The sequence below is a fragment of the Electrophorus electricus genome, chromosome 21 (genome assembly GCF_041902795.1).
Source record: "Electrophorus electricus isolate QZ-2024a chromosome 21, ASM4190279v1, whole genome shotgun sequence".
In the NCBI taxonomy this organism is placed as follows: domain Eukaryota; kingdom Metazoa; phylum Chordata; class Actinopteri; order Gymnotiformes; family Gymnotidae; genus Electrophorus; species Electrophorus electricus.
Genome location: NC_137517.1, coordinates 15,632,501 through 15,655,369, shown reverse-complemented (window position 1 = coordinate 15,655,369; position 22,869 = coordinate 15,632,501). Strand labels below are relative to the sequence as shown.

General features: G+C 43.3%; 1 protein-coding gene across 2 annotated transcripts in view; it reads left to right on the top strand.

Moving 5' to 3' along the window:
• Positions 1-12,725: 12,725 nt before the first annotated feature.
• lhfpl2a (LHFPL tetraspan subfamily member 2a) overlaps positions 12,726-22,869 on the top strand; it is a 38,026-nt gene continuing 27,882 nt past the window's right edge. For both annotated transcript variants that reach the window (XM_081704449.1, XM_027030597.3), the window contains exon 1: positions 12,726-12,908. The gene's annotated coding sequence lies outside the window, so the exon portion shown is untranslated. The remainder of the gene's footprint in view (positions 12,909-22,869) is intronic.

The following is a 22,869-nucleotide window of genomic DNA, read 5'->3' as shown; positions in this document are numbered from 1 at the left end:
GTAGGTTCTCTGTCACGTAATGATGGTCTGATATACTAACACAAAACGTGCTCAGACAGCTCACATCCAAAGGCCTATGGGTGACATGACACTGCGTAGTCTGAATCTAGAAGAATTTTCTAGAAGAAAGTTCTCATCATCCAGTCCTTGATCTCCATCATAAGGCCCTCATCGGTGCCTCGCTGTGCTGACGTTTTTTATTTAGTTTAACTGTGACGTTCACCATCTTCTTGCCAGTCCTACTTTTCTGTTTCTCGTTAGTGACTCTGTTTCTCGCAGTTGGCTTGTTGGCACACAGGAAGAGGCCCCATGAGCTCAGAGAGATTTCCGAAAGGTGAAGAGACGTTTGAAGCCCAGAAGAGCCCCAGTACATGGCTCTACTCCACCCAGCCTGCAGGCGAGGGAGTGTGAACAGCTTGATGACGGAGAGAGAAGCTAACTACATGGCAGAGCTGGAGGGACAGTCGGAGAGAGTGAGGGAGCAGAGGAGCGAGGGAGGAGGAGAAGGGCTTTTCCAGGAGGGGGCTGGAGTCTGGATGCATGGCCTCCTCCAGCAAGACCTGCCCCTCCTCTCGCTACTTCCTGTACATAGAGCTGTCTGAGTGGTAGGCTGTGCTTTCTACGGCTCTGGGGAGGCTTACTGTCCGTGCGGGTGTGTTTGTGCCTCACTCCATTCTTGCTCCACATCTGGCGCTTAGAAGCTTAGTCTACTAATGGCTTGTCCATTTTTTTTAATACAAAACTTTCTTGTTGTGTTTGGTTTTGGATTGACAGCACAAAGGAGCAAGAAAGCAACGTGACTTCCACACTAATCGACTGTAACTAAAGAAAAAGGGTAAAGGTTACGAGAGTGAGAGAGTGAAAGTGTGTGTGAGTGCGTTAGAGGGACAGAGTAGAAAGGCACCTAAATGAGGTCCAGATTGTGTGTTTGCTCTGTGGTTTACAGAACTGAGCTCACTGAGCCAGCCCCCTCTGGCCTGGAAGACAGTGTTCCAGGGGAGTGTGTGTGTGTGTGTGTGTGTGTATCTGTATGTATGTGTGTGTGGGAGGGTATATATGTATGTGTTTTTATGTGTAGACTGTGTGCTGGGGAGTTGGGTGGATTTATACTACCCTATACTCACGCACTGACCACATTATTTAGTTCTTTCTTTTCTTCTCTAATAGAGAATATCCAAGACAACCAGAGGAGTCAGAACCAGAGAATACCAGAACATTGAAAGAAAGACTAGATCCGCAAAGATCCTGGAACAGGTATAAAGAGACTGGAACAGGTAGATATCCAGGAAGAGCTGGAGAGAGACTAGAACAGGTAGATATCCTGGAACAGGCCAAGAGAGACCAGAACAGGTGATTTATTTCAGAGTCAGAGGAAAAGAGGACACACAGCACATTTGGAAAGGTAGAAATAAATGTTTGAACTGAAGTAAACTTTGGTAGACTGATTAAGCATTTTTCAGTTTTTTTTTAAACAAACCTTTCCAAAAGCCTTAGAGTAGATTGACATCACAAAGACTATGACCTCTGACCTGCAGTTAGAATGACATTGCAGACTATGACCTTTTACCTGCAGTAAGACATAAATGGCAGGGAAAACATTTTTAGCTATGATTTTTAAAATTCAATAATAAATTCTTATGTATGTTTTTTTTTCCAGGTAAGATTTTTTTTAATTTACTTATGTCTCTCCAGGTAGTTCAAAACAGTTCTTCACTTTTTAAAATGAAAAGTAAAAAATAATAGACATCTGTTTTTTCACACACTTTCCTTTTCTTTCTTTACTGATCTCTGCCATTTATGTCCTTGTGTTTCAAGCTCTCCCTCTCTCTCTCTCTCTCTCACACACACACGCACACACACGCACACACACGCACACACACACACGCACACACACACACACACACACACACACACACACACACACATATGCGGGTTCCCTGTGAGCTTGGCTGTGCTTGTGTAGGTGGTGTGACCGAGAGCGTTCTTTCTGGCTAAAATTAGCTCACGGCCAGGGCCCAAGCCCACAAATCACCACCCAGCCTATCACCCTCGGCAACCAGTGTCCACTGAGGTCCCCTATTCTCACCACTGGGGTGTGTGTGTGTGTGTGTGTTTGCAAAAGTGTGTAACTGTCTGTAATAATGCATTTCTCCGTTCAGCTCCACATCTTATGATGCCTGTAGTAAGAGCGTGAGTCTGAATTGTCTAAAGACCAGCACCGCGGCTTTCTGTTTCTCAAATGTCTCCTGGTTTTCTCACAATTCTCATGCTTCTCACAAACAGCTCACATTCTTCTAAAAGGGATGTAAGAGTGGCAAGAGGTGTTGAGAACTAGATTAGAGAAACTGGTTTGTCTTTTTTTCTCAAATGCTAAAATAAGCGTTAATTGTAGAGGAACAGTCTGGTGGATTTCCATATACAGTACAGAGCAGACATCCATTCACACACAGCATGTGTTAATGTGGCAGTTCTCATCCAAGTTGGAAATGTCTGCAGATAAATCTCCCAAAGCATTCAGCTGTGTGAATGAGATTAAATGGCTGAATGAATAGGCAGCATTTTTAGAAATGATTTTGTGTGAGTGTGTATGTGTGTTTCCAGTTGTCAGCACTTACATAGAAGCAAAGGTTTGTTCTACTAATTTTGGAAAGAGGTGCTATTGAGTAACAAATAACAAAGACTTTACCCTGGGTTTGAGGGGCAGTGTGTAAAAGGGACCTGTGTCCTGGCATTAACTGGCTAGGAAGGTAAAGGGCCCAGCAAAAGACTTAGAGCTGAAGATGGACAGGCTGGAATCTGCCCCCACAGCATTGAAGCAGAACCATTTGCTTTTCTCTCTCTCTCTCTCTCTCTCTCTCTCTCTCTCTCTCTCTCTCTCTCTCTCTCACGCACACACACACACACACACACACACACTGCTGGAAATCGAGCCTGTCTGTACACGGAGGGCTCTCATTACACACACACCGGTGTCAAATTAAGATTAACTTTGACCTCTCACAGTTTCTTTCTCTCTGTCTTTCTCTCATTCCTTCTCTCTCTGTCTCTCTCTCTCTCTCTCCTTCTCCTCTCTCTACCTTTCTCTCTTTGTGGTGGATATGTGCTTGTGTCAGAGAGAGAAATCTAAAAAATAAAGATAAAAATGTATTTCTTGGCGAAAAGTATCATGAAAGAGCAGGAAAGTTACAGATTTTCACAAATGTCCTCACACTATACTCCCTCATTATACTCACACTATACTCCCTCATTATGCTCACACTATACTCCCTCATTATGCTCACACTATACTCCCTCATTATACTCACACTATACTCCCTCATTATGCTCACACTATACTCCCTCATTATGCTCACACTATACTCCCTCATTATGCTCACACTATACTCCCTCATTATACTCACACTATACTCCCTCATTATGCTCACACTATACTCCCTTATTATACTCACACACTATACTCCCCCATTATACTCACACTATACTCCCTCATTATGCTCACTATATTCCCTTATTATATTCACACACTATACTCGCTCATTATACTCACACTATACTCCCTCATTATGCTCACACTATACTCCCTTATTATATTCACACACTATACTCGCTCATTATACTCACACTATACTCCCTCATTATGCTCACACTATATTCCCTTATTATACTCACACACTATACTCCCCCATTATACTCACACTATACTCCCTCATTATGCTCACACTATATTCCCTTATTATATTCACACACTATACTCGCTCATTATACTCACACTATACTCCCTCATTATGCTCACACTATATTCCCTTATTATATTCACACACTATACTCGCTCATTATACTCACACTATGCTCCCTCATTATACTCACACACTATATTCCCTCATTATACTCACACACTATACTCCCTCATTATGCTCACACTATGCTCCCTTATTATACTCACACACTAAACTCCCTCATTATACTCACACTATACACCCTTATTATACTCACACTATACTCCATTATTATATTCACACAATATACTCCCTCATTATACTCACACTATTCTCCCTCATTATACTCACACTATTCTCCCTCATTATACTCACATTATACTCCCTCATTATACTCACACACTATACTCCCTCATTATGCTCACACTATACTCCCTCATTATAATCATACACTATACTCCCTCATTATACTCACACTATACTCCTTCATTATACTCACACACTATATTCCCTCAATATGCTCTTACTATACACCCACACTGCACTATATCTGGATATCTGGGGTATCACTATTTCCAAGTCTGGTCTCTAGAAATGAAACAGAAAACTAACCTACTGCTCTTCCTTAAACAGATTAACCCCCTGTACCTTGGAAAACAGAGCACATGGTAATCTATCTGACACGGCCAAACTCTGGGATGAGAAAGACCTCAGGGGATTCCAGACAATGGGTTTTATGACTGTAGGATTTCCCCCTGCTGATACACACAGTGGAATGTTTTCATGTTCTCCCAGAATGGCTTAATATTAGCCAGGGCATACCACTTTTAACTTGGGGGTGGGGGTGGATTGTAGGGAGCAAATGATTACCTTCAGTGCTTTATATCACTTTACCATAGGAGCTGCTGAGCTGAGTTAAGATCAACTGTAGATATATTTAAGTATGTGAATGGTTTGTCAATAATGATAGTTTTTGAAACCTGTTCCTTCCACCTTATTCTCTATCCTTCAATCCTGTTGAGGAATTTTTCTCAGCATGGCAGTGGAGGTGGATGAGAGACGTCCATATGAAAGAGAACATCTCCTTCATGCGATGTTGACAGTTTGCAACAATGTCCTCTTCCAGTCCTTCCAGTGGTGGATCAGCCACACCAGAGATGACACAGCCTGTCCTCCCCCATGTGCGAGAGGTTTACACAGTACACCCCCCCCCATGACACAAAGCAATCATTTTTAAAAGATTTTTTGAATCTTTTCATTTACTTTTTATAATACACTTTTTGGTGTCCTTGGACCTGATCTTTGACCTGGATCACTTATGTATTTGCATTGTCCTTTGGTAATGGTGTTTGGCATGTATAAAAGTACTAACAAGCTTCAGTGTTTGGAGCCCCCAGTCGATTTGTAAATTGCATTCCGCAAGATCTTAGTTTATGACTTTAGCATGCAGGGACAAGCATTAACGCGCTGCCAGATTACTAGGGATTAGTGCCTTGTTCCACCAAAACATATTATGTTGCCAGATTATGAGAGTTCTACCCTCAGATTCCCACTAATCCCCTACCCCATTCACAGCTTCCATTATGTAAACAGGGAAAACATGCCTGTGAGTGTTATTGGTTTTGATTAAAATGATGGTTTCTCAATGGTTCGTTTCCTTGTACGATTCCCATGGTGACCCGAGGGGGTGGGGTGAGGGGTAGTATATTAGTTATGAATGGGCGGATGCCCGTGTGACTGAGAGCAGGAGGCGACTGTAATTAAACACAAGTATGTTTGAATGAACAGCAGACCACATCGTGTTTATGAAGAACAAACCACAGCATGTGTATGAAGTTCATATCACTACACATTTATGGAGAGTAGATCACTCTGATTATGTAGAACAGATCACTTTGTGAGCAGAGCAGGTCACATTACTGTGTGTATGAAGTTCACATCACTACATGTTTATGAAAATCACATCACTGTGTATTTATGAAAAGTAGATCATAGTGTATTTATGAAGAGTAGTTCACTGTGTATTTATGAAGAACAGATCAATGTGTGGATCAATGTGTGTTTATGAAGAGCAAATCACTGTGTGTTTATGAAGAGTAGATCACTGTGTGTTTATGGAGTAGATCACTGTGTGTTTATGAAGAGTAGATCACTGTGTGTTTATGAAGAGTAGATCACTGTGTGTTTATGGAGTAGATCACTGTGTGTTTATGGAGTAGATCACTGTGTGTTTATGAAGAGTAGATCACTGTGTGTTTATGAAGAGTAGATCACTGTGTGTTTATGGAGTAGATCACTGTGTGTTTATGAAGAGTAGATCACTGTGTGTTTATGAAGAGTAGATCACTGTGTGTTTATGGAGTAGATCACTGTGTGTTTATGAAGAGTAGATCACTGTGTGTTTATGAAGAGTAGATCACTGTGTGTTTATGGAGTAGATCACTGTGTGTTTATGGAGTAGATCACTGTGTGTTTATGGAGTAGATCACTGTGTGTTTATGGAGTAGATCACTGTGTGTTTATGGAGTAGATCACTGTGTGTTTATGGAGTAGATCACTGTGTGTTTATGGAGTAGATCACTGTGTGTTTATGAAGAGTAGATCACTGTGTGTTTATGGAGTAGATCACTGTGTGTTTATGGAGTAGATCACTGTGTGTTTATGAAGAGTAGATCACTGTGTGTTGAGTGCCACAGGGTGGAAGGAGCCAAGGAGCTTCAAAAAGGAATGTGTTTGATGTTTTGATAGAGAGAGAGAGACAGAGAGATAAAAAGAGAGAGAGGCAGAGATAGAGACAAAGAGAGAGTTTCTTTCTTCATCATAGCTTTGGCAGTACAAGTGTGAATAATTGTCATTCCAATAAAGTACCATTTAAGTGAGTTGAACTGAATTGAGAGAGATGGAGAGAGAGAGAGAGAGAGAGAGAGAGAGAGAGAGAGGGGTGAAAGCGACCCTTGCAGGGCTGATTTATCATCAACATTAAGTCGTCTTTAATACAGTGTCCCAGAAGGCCGTGGTGCAGACATGCTGTCATTTGTCTGTGATCTGTTGGCACATCGAGATCTGTCAGGACATTTCTGGAACCTTCTGTAGTAGACATAATGTGTCAAGAGGGTTACTGACAAATGTTGGATTTATGATACTCATGAAGCTTCCACAAACTTAATGACTGGACGGCTTGTGTTGGTGGCTGATTTAAGCGATCTCTCCAAAGACTGGACGGAGTGGGTGCAGAACTAGCATACATCTGTTCTGCCCTGCGTGATTGCAGTCCTCCCATTTCATCTGAGGCATACACCATGTGGAGCAATTTCCACCTCACCATTTCACCTGAGGCATACACAATGTAGAATGTTCTCCACCTCATGTTCCAATCACATAAATGCCATGAGAACTGCTTGATCCTCATAGTCAGTGTTAATTCATTTATACAGCCTTATCACTGAAATGTCACACCCTAGATAAAAAAAAAAAACCTTTCTGCTAGTTTCTGCTGTTTCTGGCTAGGAGGGTTCAGTTTAGTTCAGGACAGAGAGCTCTGATTGGTTCAAAGAGAGGGAGATCCCTGATAGGTTCAGGAGGGAGAGCAGTGATTGGTTCAGTAGAGCGATAAGGATAGCCCTTCCAAATCTCTTGGTGGTCATTAAGTCACAGACATCACTCTCATGTCATTCCTACATCACCCCTGGGGTACTCCTCCATCAACCCAGGGGCACGCATGGGTCATTCCTGGGTCGTGTGAATATCACATCTTAACAGGGCGTGACCACGTACTTGTCAATCATGCTGCTCCATGTTTGGTCTCAAAATGGTAATTAGCTTCTGAAATCTCCTCAAACTCATCAATAAGAAGCAGTGTTTCAGTCCAGGTTGCGTGGTAGTGAATGTAGCGATGATGCTACATGATGATGGTGCTGAAGGACAGTGACTACAGAGATGATGATGATGGTGTTCATGTCATCTTGGAAATAGCCCTTGCAAAATATGGTTCTCATTTGAGTGCAGGTTTAACCTCTGACCTTCTGTTTACAGTATTTGCTCTTAATTGATTTCCCATAAGTCTCCCTTAAGTTTTGTCTGATGTTAGACCTTTAGCAGAACAGCCTCCATATTGACAAAAACAAAAGCTCACACAGAATCCAAATTCTGCTTTTTGGTGCCAAAGACACACAGCCGGACTGAAGAACGCAAAAACATGGTGAACAAAATTAACCGAGGAATCCAAAAAATCTGCTTGTGGTAAAAGACATTTGTGCACTTTAGGGAGTTCTGTTAAAAGGATAAGACACCTAGATCTGGCTATTTGTTAACTTGTGTGTGTGTGTGTGTGTGGGGGGGGGGGGGGGGTGGGGGGGGGGTTTGGGAGATGGTGGGCGGGGGACTTGCTGTTGTGATATGCAGTAAGAAAACAATCTTGGTGCTATGGCTATGTAAGCAGATTACTGTAACTAGACAATTGTTTACATATTCCTTCTGGACATAGTTTTAAAGGACAGTCCATTCTGAAGGAAGTCATAAAACAAGACATGTATATACTACGTATACTGCATGTTCAGTAACTAAATGAACCTTTACATAACTTACCCAGGACTACAGCAGTATTAGTCAGAGCATATGTAGATATTGGTAGAGTTTAGTGGTTTCCAGTTCCCACCTTATGCCTTTGGAAACTTCCTGCCTGGGACAATGAAGGCTACCACATGTTCACCCTGAGACACGTGTCTCCACACATCACATTGTTTCGAGCTGTGTGCCAGCTGTGGGACCCCGCAGGACAGCTGAAGGCACAGGCAGGACACAAGACACCGCAGGACGGTGTCCACAAGATACTCACAGGGAGGACATGTGACACCACAGGACGGCTGCACACCGTCCTGTGACCAGACTTGCTCCAAACAGAGAGGCATGCTCGTTACGGTGACCAGGACTCTCAACCTCAGCACAGATGGGATTTGGAAGAGGGATTCACTGTCCCAAAAGCAGGTTGTTTGTAAAAAAGCTGCATTACCTCACCAGTTCTCAGTCACGTGCACAAGAGGAATTTCTGCTCTAAATGACCTCTATGACCTTATAACAACACACAATACATATAGTTCCATACAGCCAAAAACAGACCTTTACTTCTTCTTTTTAACATGTGCACATGCACACACACACACACAAATGCCCATACACACAGAAAAGACATTTACCTCTTCTTTACATGTACATACACACACACACACACACAAGACATTTACCTCTCCAATTTCCTGTTGGTGTACCTCTGTAGCAGTGGAAAGAGTTCGGAGTATATACCTGCATTTGGTCAACCCACATATAGTCACATAGTGATGAATGACCTTTTGGCCTCTGTGACCCGAAGCCTATTGTTTACTGCAGGAAAGTCCCCCTACAGAGGGTCAAAGACCTCGACCCAAAGTGGGATATGACCTTTGACCTGGGATCTGGCATGACGGACAGCTGAACTGAGTGGGGGAGTGGTGACAGTGGGGTTTGAACCTCATTCTTTGTGGGACCTCTAGGACCAGTTCATCAGCTTCATCTGCTTCAATATTACTAGTTGTTACCTAAGAGAACTAAGTAGATAGGGCAAGCATAGTGCTTGTTTGATCATACCTGCAGATGTAACACACACATGCACACACACACTCACAAACACACACACACACACACACACACACACACACACACACACACACACAGGGGAATGCATGAAGAGGTGACCAAACTGTCTCCTGCCCTGTGTTAGCTTCTGACAAACTAAAAGAAAACCCAGGCTGTTGTGAAGAGTTCATAGCTGTGCACACTTGGAATTTCAGACAGGCACTCAGTTTGGTCATCTCGGTTTGGTCCTCTCAGAAGGGTCAGGTGTGATGACATCAAAGCTTGTCGCCTACGTTTCATGACTAGCTAAAGCCGATCAGAGTGAATGAGTAGCTGTTAAGCTGATCTGGCTCTAATACACACCATCGCAGGCAGGTCTTTAAAACACCACGCATATTCTCTGCTTGGTCTCTGATCTACAGGGAATTTTCAGCTTATTTGTAATGTACATCTAGCATTTCACAGAGATCTGACATCAGACACAACTAGAATGAGAGCCTCATATTTTTCCATATGAAAGATGACTTATGTCCTCTCTGTTTTACTAAATGATTTTGCGCCATGTGTGAATCGTTAAGTGAACACCATGTTCTTTGTCAGTTAAGATTAAAGATATTTGGACATTTTTGGACCAACTAAAAATGTCTCTGCACTGATTCCCATGAGAAACTTCTAAAGGAGCTTTAAACTAACCCTAACTGTAACTAATGCTAGCTCTACACTAACCTCAGCTCCAAATTAACCCTTTAACTGCTTTCACTAATGCTAGCTCTAAACTAACCCAAACTGTAACTAATGCTACCTCTAAACTAACCCCAACTTTAACTAATGCTAGCTCTAAAGTAACCCCAACTTTAACTATTGCTAGCTCTAAAGTAACCCTAGCTCAGTCAAGTGGGTCAGGGCATGACAAGATAGGCAGCATGATGGAAACCACCATGCAGCAGAGATGCTACACTGCTCTGTCATCTCCTCCACATGCAGGATCAGCGTAGGGTGTAGGGTGTAGGGCGTAGGGTGTAGGGCGTAGGGCGTAGGGCGTAGGGCGTAGGGTGTAGGGCGTAGGGTGTAGGGTGTAGGGCTCCTCTTCCCTCTTCATCTTCCCTCTTTTGTCTCTGACTGAAAGCCACACTTACCCTTCTCCCCTACTCCTTATTCACCCCTTCCAGGGTATAATGGATGGGCTCCACTTCGATGCACACAGCTACACCCAGCGTGGGTCTTAGTGGTAACCTTTCACTCTGACACTCACTGTCTGGCCTTGTTGTTTCAGCTGGGCCTCAGAGATGAATCACTGGCATGCCTGACAGATGATGCCTCAGTGCTGGTAGACTTCGCCCTTTGACTGTGATCTGAGTTCAGTTCTGGGGTATCTCTTTAGATTAGTTTGAGTCTGTCTTTGGGAAGGGAGAGTCGATCTTGGACCTGTAGAAAAGCTTCAACCCAGTCCAGAGTGCTGCAGTTGTTGATGGCAAATTTCAGGGGGATCACGTGCACCCTGATTTGTCATGTCCACAGGGATACGGCTCCGGGAAAGCAGTCTGCATGCTCATAATTCTTACTCCAGACTGGTATTCCAAACAAGGGATTGTGTGTGTGTATGTGTGCGTGTGTGTGTGTTTCTGCTGTCTGTACAGAAAGATTAGGATCATATACCATTCAAACCAACCACTTCCATGAAAAACCAGGAGAGATTTTTGATCCCAAAGTTACAAATCAGGCATAGAATCCATCAGGGAGCTGTTTAAAGCCCAAACAAGTGGCGGTAGGATGGTGAAATTCCTGGGATGCTGAATTGCTAGATAACTGAAACATTCTCATGGCTGCTGCATTATCCCTGGCTAAAGCCTTGCAGCCTCAGATCATGAGACATCAGATCATTACACCTGAAACACATGAAACCCACAAACTATAAAGAAGGTCTTCCTCTTATGACTTGGAAGAGATACAAAGGTGAGGACTGAGTCCTGACAGTTTATCACAAAGTAGATTAAAGGTAGAGAAGCGAACTGTGCATGGGTGTAACTTTGCACCGAAAAGTACAATTTCAGCATTTATTTCAGCTCAAACTGCTGGTCTCTTTAAGAAAATCAGGTCCTTGAGCATGTGCATTCACTGAAAATCAGCGCTGGGATTGAAAGGAAGAGGGTCACAAAAGGTTTTATGGCCGTGTTTGTCAAGCCTAACGCCGTCGAGCAATACAAGCTCTGTGGTTTAAACATAATTGTAGTACAACTGGTTTCTGTTGATTTTGATTTCTGTTGATTTTTCTCATTCGTTTATTATATTAGTTTATTATTTTGAAATCGTATGGCAAACTATAAGCACTGTTTTCTGAATCAGTCATTAGGATCGTAATACATTTCATTTTATTAACAAGTTTATTACTACTCAATTGCTGAATAAATTAAGCAATGACAACTTGGAAACACTTTCCACGGATGAAACAAAAATGCCAATCTATTTCTTACATTAGAATATTTTCAAAAAATGGTGAGAACAAAAACAGATATTTCAGAAAGGACTGGTGACATATCAGCAGTGTCCCTGCTGTAAATGATCCCTACGGAACTGTAGCAGAATACAAAAATGACAAAGACACAGAGCTGGTGAACTTTGTTAATCATCAACACCAACATCCTTCATTATAATCTACTGACGTCACCACCAAACATCTCGGAGTCTTTCCAGTTGGTATTTCAGACTATCCAGGGCTTTGGAGATTAAAAAAGGAATACTTCCAGCAGAATACTTTCAGCTTTAGCCACCTATACCAGAATCTTTTGAAAAAAAAAAAAAGTAACGAATCATTAGAATAGTCATGGAACTGATCTCAGATCAGTTTTGCAGTTCGTTAGTTTAGGTCAGACAGGAGTAACGTGAGGAGAGACACACCTAGCCACTCGCAGCTGTTCATGGCACCAACTGCCCTGATTCCAGTCATAACATGCTAAAGACGTGGTTTCCAGAGGTCAGGGCCGACTCCACACTACGACTGGCTCGTCCTCACAATTCATGATCATTTGATTGAACCCTCAAGATCTGGAGTCTTTTTGTTTGCTTTTATTTAAGAAGTCCACTGTCAAACAAACAACTCACGAGGTCTGAGTGGAAGAATCGGTCTGTTTCCTATACCAAGTTATTTGTTTAGTGAGACAGAAAAATTCTAAAAACAAATTCGAATTTAGCGTAAAAAGGATTATAAAGGTTTTCGTTTGTGAAACCACAAAAAGTCTTGTTGCCCAATGTTCTCTTACGTATTTATCATACTTATCGTCTTGTGTTTCGCTGAGCGCCGACGGTCCTCCCGCGCGTAGCTCGGCTACTCTATACGTCACACATCTGGACGAAGGCTGCACGAGACGCAGAGAAAAGCGCGAGATCTCCGCTCCACGGCGGTTACGATCGAACGCGCGTGGGGGGAGGAAGGCACGCGACTCACCCGAAAGTAACGGGGCTCAAAAGTTATTGATCCACGCGGAAAGAAACGCGCAGTCGCCCACGCTGCGCGGAAACCAATGTCTGTGGATCTCTGGCAGACCGCGTTTGGTTATTCAGCAGAGATTCAGGTCACCGTCCACGAACGTGAGTACTTCTTAAATACTCGTTGCGAGTTTGTGTTTGTGTTTGGGAAATCCGCCGGTTTCTCCCGGAGGAAAACTTTTTGAAGGCTTCTTTAGATTTAAAAGGATTTGAGATTCGCTAGGTTGGGATGTTAAATACTGAGTTTGGGTCTGTCATTTTACTCGGGCTCTTCAAATCCCATTGTCAGAGCCGCAGATGTTGCTGCGGTTGCCAAAAGATGAGGAGAGTCGTGGCACTGGAGTCGAGTCTGTTTTTCCTTTGAGATCTTGCCAAGCCAAGCAAAAGAGCATTTCACCGCAGAGCACAGCGCAGGCAGCATTCTCAACGTATTTTATGCTATTAACGTAAAAACTAAATGCGTTAAAAATGACTTATCCATTAGAAGGTTATTCTCCAAAGTCGCTGTTTGTCTGTAAACATCTTTAAGTGCGTCGGCTCTTGTTAAAATGGATGGATTTGAAGACAGATTAGAAGGACCAAAGTTAAAGCTTTATTTAGCAGTATACCTGTTCCATTATAATACATCTGATGTTTTATTCAGTTATTGTTTATACATACTTATCTCTTAGCAACGTATTTTGAACGTTTGGTTTGTTTCACCGTGCAATCTTTAATTTCCCAAATTACTAATAGAGCGGCTGATATCTGGGTTGTCATATTACTTCGATGGGTGGAAACTATAAGAATGCCCCTTCAGAAGCGTCAAACGAAGCGCTGCTTTGAAGTGGACGGAATAAGCGTCCATCATCAGGACATAAATATGTCAATATGTTCCTCAGAGGGCGCTTGTAAGCAAATCCTGGTCGAAATGGTCGTGTTAGGTTGCAGTCTCGAGCCCTCATTTTGTATTCAGAATAACCCGTGTACCTGTAATCAGAGTCCATGGGAGTTGAGATTTGGAAGCTCCCCAGGAGACGTTCATTATTGTTTCTTGTACATGTCTATAGGCAAAAGGATTACAATCTCATGGTAAGGCGTTTCTCTGTGGAACTGCTGTTTTGTTTATCCTAATTGTATCGACCTACGTGATAAGCCAATGCCCCCCCCCCTCCTCTCTGCGATTGGGGGCAGGGTTGAGCTTACAGAGGAAAAGTACAATTACTGCGAGTCAAGCACAATTCAGTGAATTAGTTATTGATTTTCCTGGCATTAATAAGTTGTTGTGCGCCGTTGCTTTAGGTATAAAATCTAGATATTGTGACTGCAAATTCTGTCATATCAACACTACTTCTGACGCATTGCTTTTACTGTAAAAAAAGCTCTATACGTAGAGAAAAACAAGGACTCCAAACCTGACGACCTTTGTTTATATGAGGTCAAAGGTTAGCTGAGGCTCTGACAGCGTGGACACACCGTCCCTTTTACAGCACTGGCTCTGCGGCCGAACTATACGGCTGCGATGCGGCCGTATGTATCCCAGCATGCCTGGCTGCTGACTTTTATGACTCTTGCCTGTTTGAGGTTGTCGGCTGCACCGGCATTTAGGTCATCATCGGGCAGTACGATTTCGAGCTAAGAATATCGTGGCTTTGTGGCCACAGAGTGCAGCCGGTGGCGCTATGGCGCTGGGCGGGCTTGGGGCGGAGCCTGACATTTTCCGGCTCCACCCAGCTCCTTCCAGCTCCTCCCACATGACAAGACCCCTCCCATAGCCCCGCCCATGGCTTACAGCTCCTCTCACTTCCCCGCAGTGACTTGCACAGATCATAAAAACGCAGGAATAAAAACGCGCTAGGGTTCATTACAGGCTGCAGAGTTTGGACTTGCGGGCCCGGTCAGGGCAGGGCTGAACCCGAGCTGAGAGCCAGTTGAGCGGGAGCGCACTCTTCCATGGCGCCGTTTATCTTCCCCTCTCTCGAACCCTCTGAGCCAGACGGCTGCCGTATCAAAGAACAGAAAATTCCAAGCAGCGCGAGCAGCGAAAGCGCCTCTTGTGTCTACCACCCGGCCCGTCTGGAGAGGCCTGATAAAGAGCTATGATGTCGGACCTCTCTGCTCTGAGACCACACACCCTGCCCTACAGGCTGCGGCCTAGAGTTCAGCCTTTTCTTTTTTTACCCCTTCATGTTTCTTCTTACACTTCTTCTCCTTTTTAAAAATAATATGCCCGAGTCAGCTGATTGCTGTCTGAGAGCATTCATCTGCCTTACGGTGGTCTTAAACCACATCTTGGTAACAGCTGCTCACACTCAGCTCTGACACAGCTGTCTGAGATTAGCCTTTAAAGTGCAGTGTCAGTATTAGTTTCAGGGAGATTCACTTGTGAGGGTCTGCAGTTGTATCAGCAACCATATCACCCGTAGTGTCTCTGTATGTCTGTGTGTTTCTGGGTGTGTGTGTCTGTGTGTGTGTGTGGGTGTGGGTCTGAATGTGGGCGTGTATTTGTGTAAAACTGAAACCCAAACCAGGAGCCACAATGAAATAGAGAGGTGTTTGGGACGTTAATTGAATTTAAGAGGTCAGAGGTCATATCTAAGATATCTCCGCACTTCGTGTGTTCTTCTTTTTGCCATTACTGTTGCGGTCTCAAGCTGTTCGGCTCTGCGTTGGACAGCCTCAACAGGGTGAAATGTGAATTTCCAGCAGTTGCGTGAACGCCCACGGTAACGAAATTCAAATTTCGGCAGTTAAACTGACAGGATCTGGATGCGGCCGGTTCTGTTGAAACGGGTGGTTTTAAATGGGTCACGTTACGTGGTGGAGATTTTCCATCCGATTCTCCCTAAAGGAGTACGGTTGATTGGATTAAAACCAGCCGACTCTCTCGCAGCTTCCAAACAGACACAAAGGCCTCACCAGTGGAACCTCCTCTAATGCCCTGGATATGTTTAGCAAATACTCTGAGGTTTAAATACTCGGAGGTTTGGTGACTGCTCAGAGTTGGTATCAAACAGAGTTTTTGGAGAGAACAACTGTGACCAATGAAAGAGCGGCAGTGGGGAAAAAAGAGCAGAGGGAAAATCCGATGGACTTGGGAGAGAAAGCGAGAGAGAGAAAGTGAGCGCGTGATTGAGTGGTTGTGTGTGCGTTTGAGTGATTGATTTGTCCGATCACCTCATGACACTATCCTTTCACCTGTGTCTACCTGTGTCCTCCTCTTCTACTCCTCCTTTTCTCTCTCTCTCTTTCTCCAGCTCACACCGTCCCCCGCATGTCTCTGGGTCTCTGGTTTGTATGATGAGCTGTACTCTAGTCATGCAGACTGCTCAGATCAGGCAGTGCTTGGGTAACCCTGGGAGATGTCTGTCTCTCTTGAGCCTCTCACCTCTATCTTCTTCTTTTTCATTCTTCCTGTATCTCACCTTTTCTTTTCTGTGTGCCACATCAAGCGCATTTGTATTGCTCCGTACAACCTCCTCGTCTCGTTCTTTTTTTTTTTTTTTGTTGTGTATGCGTGTGTGTGCGTATGAAGGAATAGTACACAAACTCACAATATGTTCTTTTCTCTGAAAAGCAGCAGGGTGTGTTCCTGCAGAATACTGTCGGCTCCTCAACCGGAATAAGACATTTGCAAAGCTGTCAGGGGGAGGTGTTTCACCCCCTCCCTACCCGGGCTCTGCTGGAACAGTTAACGGCAATTTCTGTCTTGCTTTGTGAGAGCTGGGCCTCCTCCCTGGGGAGGGTGTGCAGCAGGGCTATGTACTGGGCCCCCTCAGCCTTCCTGCATTATTAATCTGTCTGAAGAGTGCTCCCTGGAAGGCCACCCTGAGCTTCAGGCCCTCTGTTCCACAGCAAAGAAAACTGTTAGTGCTTTTCATCAGTATTAAGGATTGGATTTGGCTTAAAAACCACATTTGCAGAAATTTTCCACACACTTTAAATATTGTCAAGTTATAACAGCCAGAGCATGTTTGGTATGCATATTTTACAAACTGCATGGTAAAATCTATGTAAAAATCCTTCTTTAGGGAAGACTGTGATGAAATCATCAAAATGTTTGGCTAAAAAGTACAATTTTAACATAAACAGTTTTATATAAACAGAATAGGTCAGTATTTGAAATATAGTTTGAAATATATTAATCATAGCAGAATTATATTACCTTCTGATTCACCTTCAAGATTTTGTAGAATTTCACTACTTTAACAAACAACAATAAAATTAGGACATCAAAAATGTGTTGGCTAAATAACTTAATTTGATTTTATAAGAGTGTTGTGTTTGTGATATCTACTTAATTTTTTTTTTTTCAGAACATGGTCACTTTTCTGTTTTTAATGTTAAGATATGATATTTAATAGCCTCCATGTTCTGTCATACTCTGTGTCTTTGTTGAAATCTTGGAAGCAGCACAGATGTGTTATCCAATACAAGTAATTTCTTGGCAAAGCTGATTACTGTTTTTAATGGAAAGCTGTAGTCAGTACAATGGAGTTCCAGAGAAAATCACAGAGGCTTTCTCTCCCCTCTTGGGCTAGGTTGCCTTGGTAGCAGATATGCTGCTGTTTTGTGGCCATTGATTGGCTGAATGAAAGAGGCCCCAAGGGCCCCTGGCCCTCAGCTGTATGTAAATGAGGGGCCACAAAGACCAATCGCAGAGCCAGGCTGGGACACCCAAGGTGGACATCTGATGTTTATTTTCCACTATCATTCTACTTCCTGAGGGGGTTCTAGTGCATTTTAACATCTTACATATACACTACCACATACTGCATATTAAGTTATTCAGCCCATTCACAGCATTTAGCAGGCAATCTTCCCCAGAGAGACTTACAGAAGTCCTTAGTTGTCTTCATGGAAGAACTCTTTAGTCTAAGGACACCAGTAAGCTATAAACCTGTCAGACAAATCCAACATGGCAGAGATTGGACACTTGGAGACTTACATCAGCAGTGGTCATTTTTCTTTGTTTGCTCGTTTTTTTTACTGTGTTCAAAGGTGAGTTTATGGAGCAGTTATTTATTTTATGACTTTTTTTAGTAACTCAGTATTTTCTTGTGCTTTGTAGTTTGTACAGTTCTACAGGTAACCACTTTGCTTTTACATGCTTCTTATTTTACATTTACAGCATTTGTCACACACCCTTACCCAGGGTGACTTACATATCTATCAATATGAAAGTACATGTACGTATATATCTATCAGTATGGCAGTACGTGTGCTCTGTTGCTTTTCCTGCACTACTAGGTGAGCTACAGAAGTCCAGGAGGCTTTAATTCGTACGGTCTTTAATTAGTACAGTCTTTAGTTTGTATGGTCTTTAGTTAGTACAGTCTTTAGTTTGTATGGTCTTTAGTTAGTACAGTTTTTAGTTTGTATGGTCTTTAGTTAGTAAAGTCTTTAGTTCATGCGGTCTTTAGTTCGTACAGTCTTTAGTTAGTACAGTCTTTAGTTCATGTGGTATTTAGTTCATACAGTCTTTAGTTAGTACAGTCTTTAGTTCATACGGTCTTTCGTTAGTACAGTCTTTAGTTTGTATGGTCTTTAGTTAGTACAGTCTTTAGTCTGTATGGTCTTTAGTTAGTACAGTCTTTAGTTCATGCGGTCTTTAGTTAATACAGTCTTTAGTTAGTACAGTCTTTAGTTCATACGGTCTTTAGTTAGTACAGTCTTTAGTTTGTATGGTCTTTAGTTAGTACAGTCTTTAGTTCATGCGGTCTTTAGTTCATACAGTCTGTAGTTAGTACAGTCTTTAGTTCATACGGTCTTTAGTTAGTATGGTCTTTAGTTAGTACAGTCTTTAGTTAGTATGGTCTTTAGTTAATACAGTCTTTAGTTAATACTGTCTTTAATTAGTATGGTCTTTAGTTAGTAAAGACTTTAGTTAGTACAGTCTTTAGTTGGTATGGTCTTTGTGAGTACCTTTACAGCTTGTCTTTTAGAGCTGTTATTTTGCATTCGATTTAGAGAGCTCACTATGCAAAAGGTGGCCATGCCATTGGCCACTGTGCCAGTTGATTCTCATGCCATTGGCTACTATGAAGGTTATTTGTCATGCCATTGGCCACTGTGCCATTTGATTCTCATGCCATTGGTCACTGTGAAGGTTGTTTTTCACTCCATTGGTCACTGTGAAGGTTTTTTGTCATTCTATTGGCTACTATGATGGTTGTTTGTCACTCCATTTCCCACTGTGTTGTGGTTACTAAAGGAAAGACCACATAGCTTTCCAACAGAGCAGTTTACAGTGACTCAGACATTATTTTCTTGGGCTTTCACTGTCACCAGGGCAACCTGTTACCCTTTTGTGTAATAGATTATCATCATCATCATCTTAATCATCATCAACATCGTTAGTTTTTTCCCAGGCAGATAAGAAGCCTGATGCTCTGGGCATTCCTTTAGAGGAGGAGGACGTCTGCGTAGGTCCTGTGGTATCCTGGCAATGAGCATGAGTCATCCTGGGAACTCTTTTCGAACTGTAGCCAAATGGTACTCTTAAGAATTTGTGTTTGTGTGTGTGTGTGTGTGTGTATGTGGTGTGTGTGCATAAAGTCGTTTTGCGTATTTTTGCGTATTTGTTACTCAGCGGTGATGCGCAATGTTGTAATTAAATTGCTGGGGCAGACTCGGACACTTATTCTCACACTCACATTTTGTTACACACACAAATACACACACACACACACACACACACACACACACACACACACACACACACACACTCCACCAGTGCCTGTGCTTGTGCAGATCACTATATAAACCACAAACTACATACAGACATGTGGATCATTTCCCATCTTCCTGAGGGTCAGTCAGACGGGCAAATTATGTCGCCCTGTTTGTTATTTATGTGTTGATAGGGCAAACTCTAGCTAAGACAACATGCAGAGAGGGAGAGAAGAGAAAAAAGATTGAATCTTCTGTTCCTGCGTCTCATTCTCTCAGTCCTGACTCAAGCTCTAGACCATCAGATGATCAAACCACCCTCAGTCCTTTCTGATGGAAACATATTCCTTTGCTATGAACCTGGACCTGTTTCCAGGTATGGACGCGTGTCCACGTCTCCGACCCTCTCTCAACCTCTCCAACCGTTTCTGCACCTCTAACTTGTCCAACCATTTCTCCACATCTCCAACTGTCTCTCCAACTCTCCCCTCCTCCAACCCTCCCTCCATCTCCCTAGCATTCCATCCCCCTCTCCAACCCTCAATCCTTCCTCATGGGCATTAATGCATCACTCTGGCCTGATCGTGTCCAGTGGAGGCCACTTTAAGCTCCCTGCACTTGTTTTGCTCATGATTGGTGCACTGTGGTGCCAGTCATTTCGTCCCCAGGGCTCTGTATCTCTGGGAGGAGGCTTTAGTCACCAGGCTCCCACACATGCCTCTGACCCCTAAACTCCACCCGCTGCTGGACAGCAAAGAGGTGATTGGCCAGAGGTGGAACCGGGGCGAGAGAAAGGAGCTCGGGTTAGGGTTAGGGGATAGGGATAGGGGTTAGGGTTAGGGGTTAGGGGTTAGGGTTAGGGATAGGGGTTAGGGTTATGGGTTAGGGTTAGGGTTAGGGTTAGGGGTTAGGGTTAGGGGTTAGGGATAGGGGTTAGGGGATAGGGATAGGGATAGGGGTTAGGGATTAGGGATAGGGGTTAGGGTTAGGGATAGGGGTTAGGGTTAGGGTTAGGGATAGGGATAGGGGTTAGGGTTAGGGGTTAGGGTTAGGGGTTAGGGGATAGGGTTAAGGTTAGGGGTTAGGGTTAGGGATAGGGGTTAGGGTTAGGGGTTAGGGGTTAGGGTTAGGGGTTAGGGTTAGGGTTAGGGTTAGGGTTTAGGGTTAGGGGTTAGGGTTAGGGGTTAGGGTTAGGGTTAGGGTTAGGGATAGGGGTTAGGGTTAGGGTTAGGGGTTAGGGTTAGGGGTTAGGGTTAGGGTTAGGGTTAGGGGTTAGGGGTTAGGGGTTAGGGTTAGAGTTAGGGTTAGGGGTTAGGGGTTAGGGGTTAGGGTTAGGGGTTAGGGTTAGGGGTTCGGGTTAATCCTGCTGGCTTCTGTCAGCTACTGCCATGGCCTTGTCCCTGCAGGGTGGATTTGTTCACACTGTCCACATCTGAAGAGGCTGGTTTTGCTTGCACTTTAATTATTTGCTAAAATTCACTTATGATTTACTTTTTCAGCTAGCTGTTTTTTTTTCAGTTTGTGAAAGATGTAAAGCACACTTAGAATGGGTTCTAGAGGCACATGGGCTTTTCATGGTTGTCTGGACAACACCAGAATCGCAGTGATTTCCCCAACATGTCTGTGACTATGAAGAGCACACTGAATGAAAGACTACAGGTTACTGGGTCTCTCCATAACTGCAAGTACATGTTGTGTAAGATTTTAACACACACACACACACACACACACACACACACACACACACACACACACACACACACACACACACACACACCCCAAGTGAGAGTGAATGTGTCGTGTAGGATTTGAACCCACAGAGAAAAAGGGAGAGAGAGTGTGCTAAGCAAAATATATGAATGGACGGACAGAGAGAGAGTGAGAGAGCGAGAGCGAGATGTCCTGAAGATTAATGGCACTGCATAGATGTGTAGATTCAAAGATAGCCAGTGATGGGGGGGGGGGAAGCATGAGAAAATAATGAAAGAGGAAGTGAGAGAGACGAAAGAGAGATAATATGGAGAGTGGTGCTTTGATGCACAGTCCAGCAGTGTGCAGGACAGCTGCAGAGCTCAGACATCTGCTCTCCACCTCCCCGGGAGCATATACTAGTTGTGGCATATGCTAGTTGTGGATTGTTTATTTTAAAGGGCTGCATATTTAGTGACAGAACCTATCTCCCCTCCTGCCCCGCTCTGAACCTCATCTCCAGGGCTCTGTGTCTGCGTGGAAAGATAACATATGTTCAGCTCACTGGCTGCTAACGAGGAGGTTCTGTGCTTGTCGTATTCCTCTTAAGCCTGCGGTTCTGTCAGTTCTGTGACAACGCGTGTTGTAACAAACGCTATCCAAATACATATGAGTTTGAATTTAGTGTGATGAAGAAACCATTTCAGAGCGAGAGCAGCTGAGGCATGTTCCAGGTCTGTGGAAGCCATCTGTCCAGGATCAGACACAGGAGACTGCAGGCAACCGGTCTGGTTGGTAATTAACATATGATGATGTTTACACTGCAGATTATGAGACGAAATCAGATGATCTTTTTTTTACTTATTGTGATTGTGTGTTATGACAGGCCATCTGTAGTCATTTGTGCATCAGGAAAACAGATATGAAACTGATGACGTCATCGCTAGGTGTTTGAACTGTACACTGACATGGAATGTTAATGATTGTGCAGGAGCCGGATTCCAGCTGATCGCTGCCAGGCAGTTTTAGTCTACTTCAGTGAAAAAAGCCCTCAAAATCTAGCCATCTTTCTCTGTGAAACTTATTTAGCAAAGAATATTCATGAAACCTTAAAAGTGTCATGTCTGTGGTAACTTCATAAGCCATGAAACCGAATGTGTCATCCCTGCAAACCCCTGCCTTTGACTTTACACGGTCTGCAATTGGTGGACCGATTTAAAACATTTTTTTAAACAAAGTTTATTTGATTGATTACCTGTGTAGTAATTTAGTTGATAAATGTTTTTAATTAAAAATGAGTGCACTGCAGACTGCTGAAGCAAACGTAGACAATGCAAACAATAACAGTGTTAAATAAATGTTCAATATTACATAAATGTGATTACAGGAGACAGAGTGACCGCAGGGGACAGAGTGATTACAGGGACCACTTGTACAGTTTTTTCTGGTGTTCACAACACTTATATGTTGTATTTACATGTATGCACAACCATTTTCTTGTTCTTGTTTCTGAAAAATGGTAAGAGTTTGTGGTTTTGCTTGCATGCATGTGTGCATGTGTTTATTCCAGCATCTGTTTGTCTTGTCTGTCTCTGCATGTCTTCTGGTGCACTGTTACACTGAACGTTATGATGAGCTAATCTATTAGGTCTCTGTGTCTTGTTTACCTACATATGAATGCTCTCTCTCTCTCTCTGTTATTCATGATAATCCCAAAGGGAAT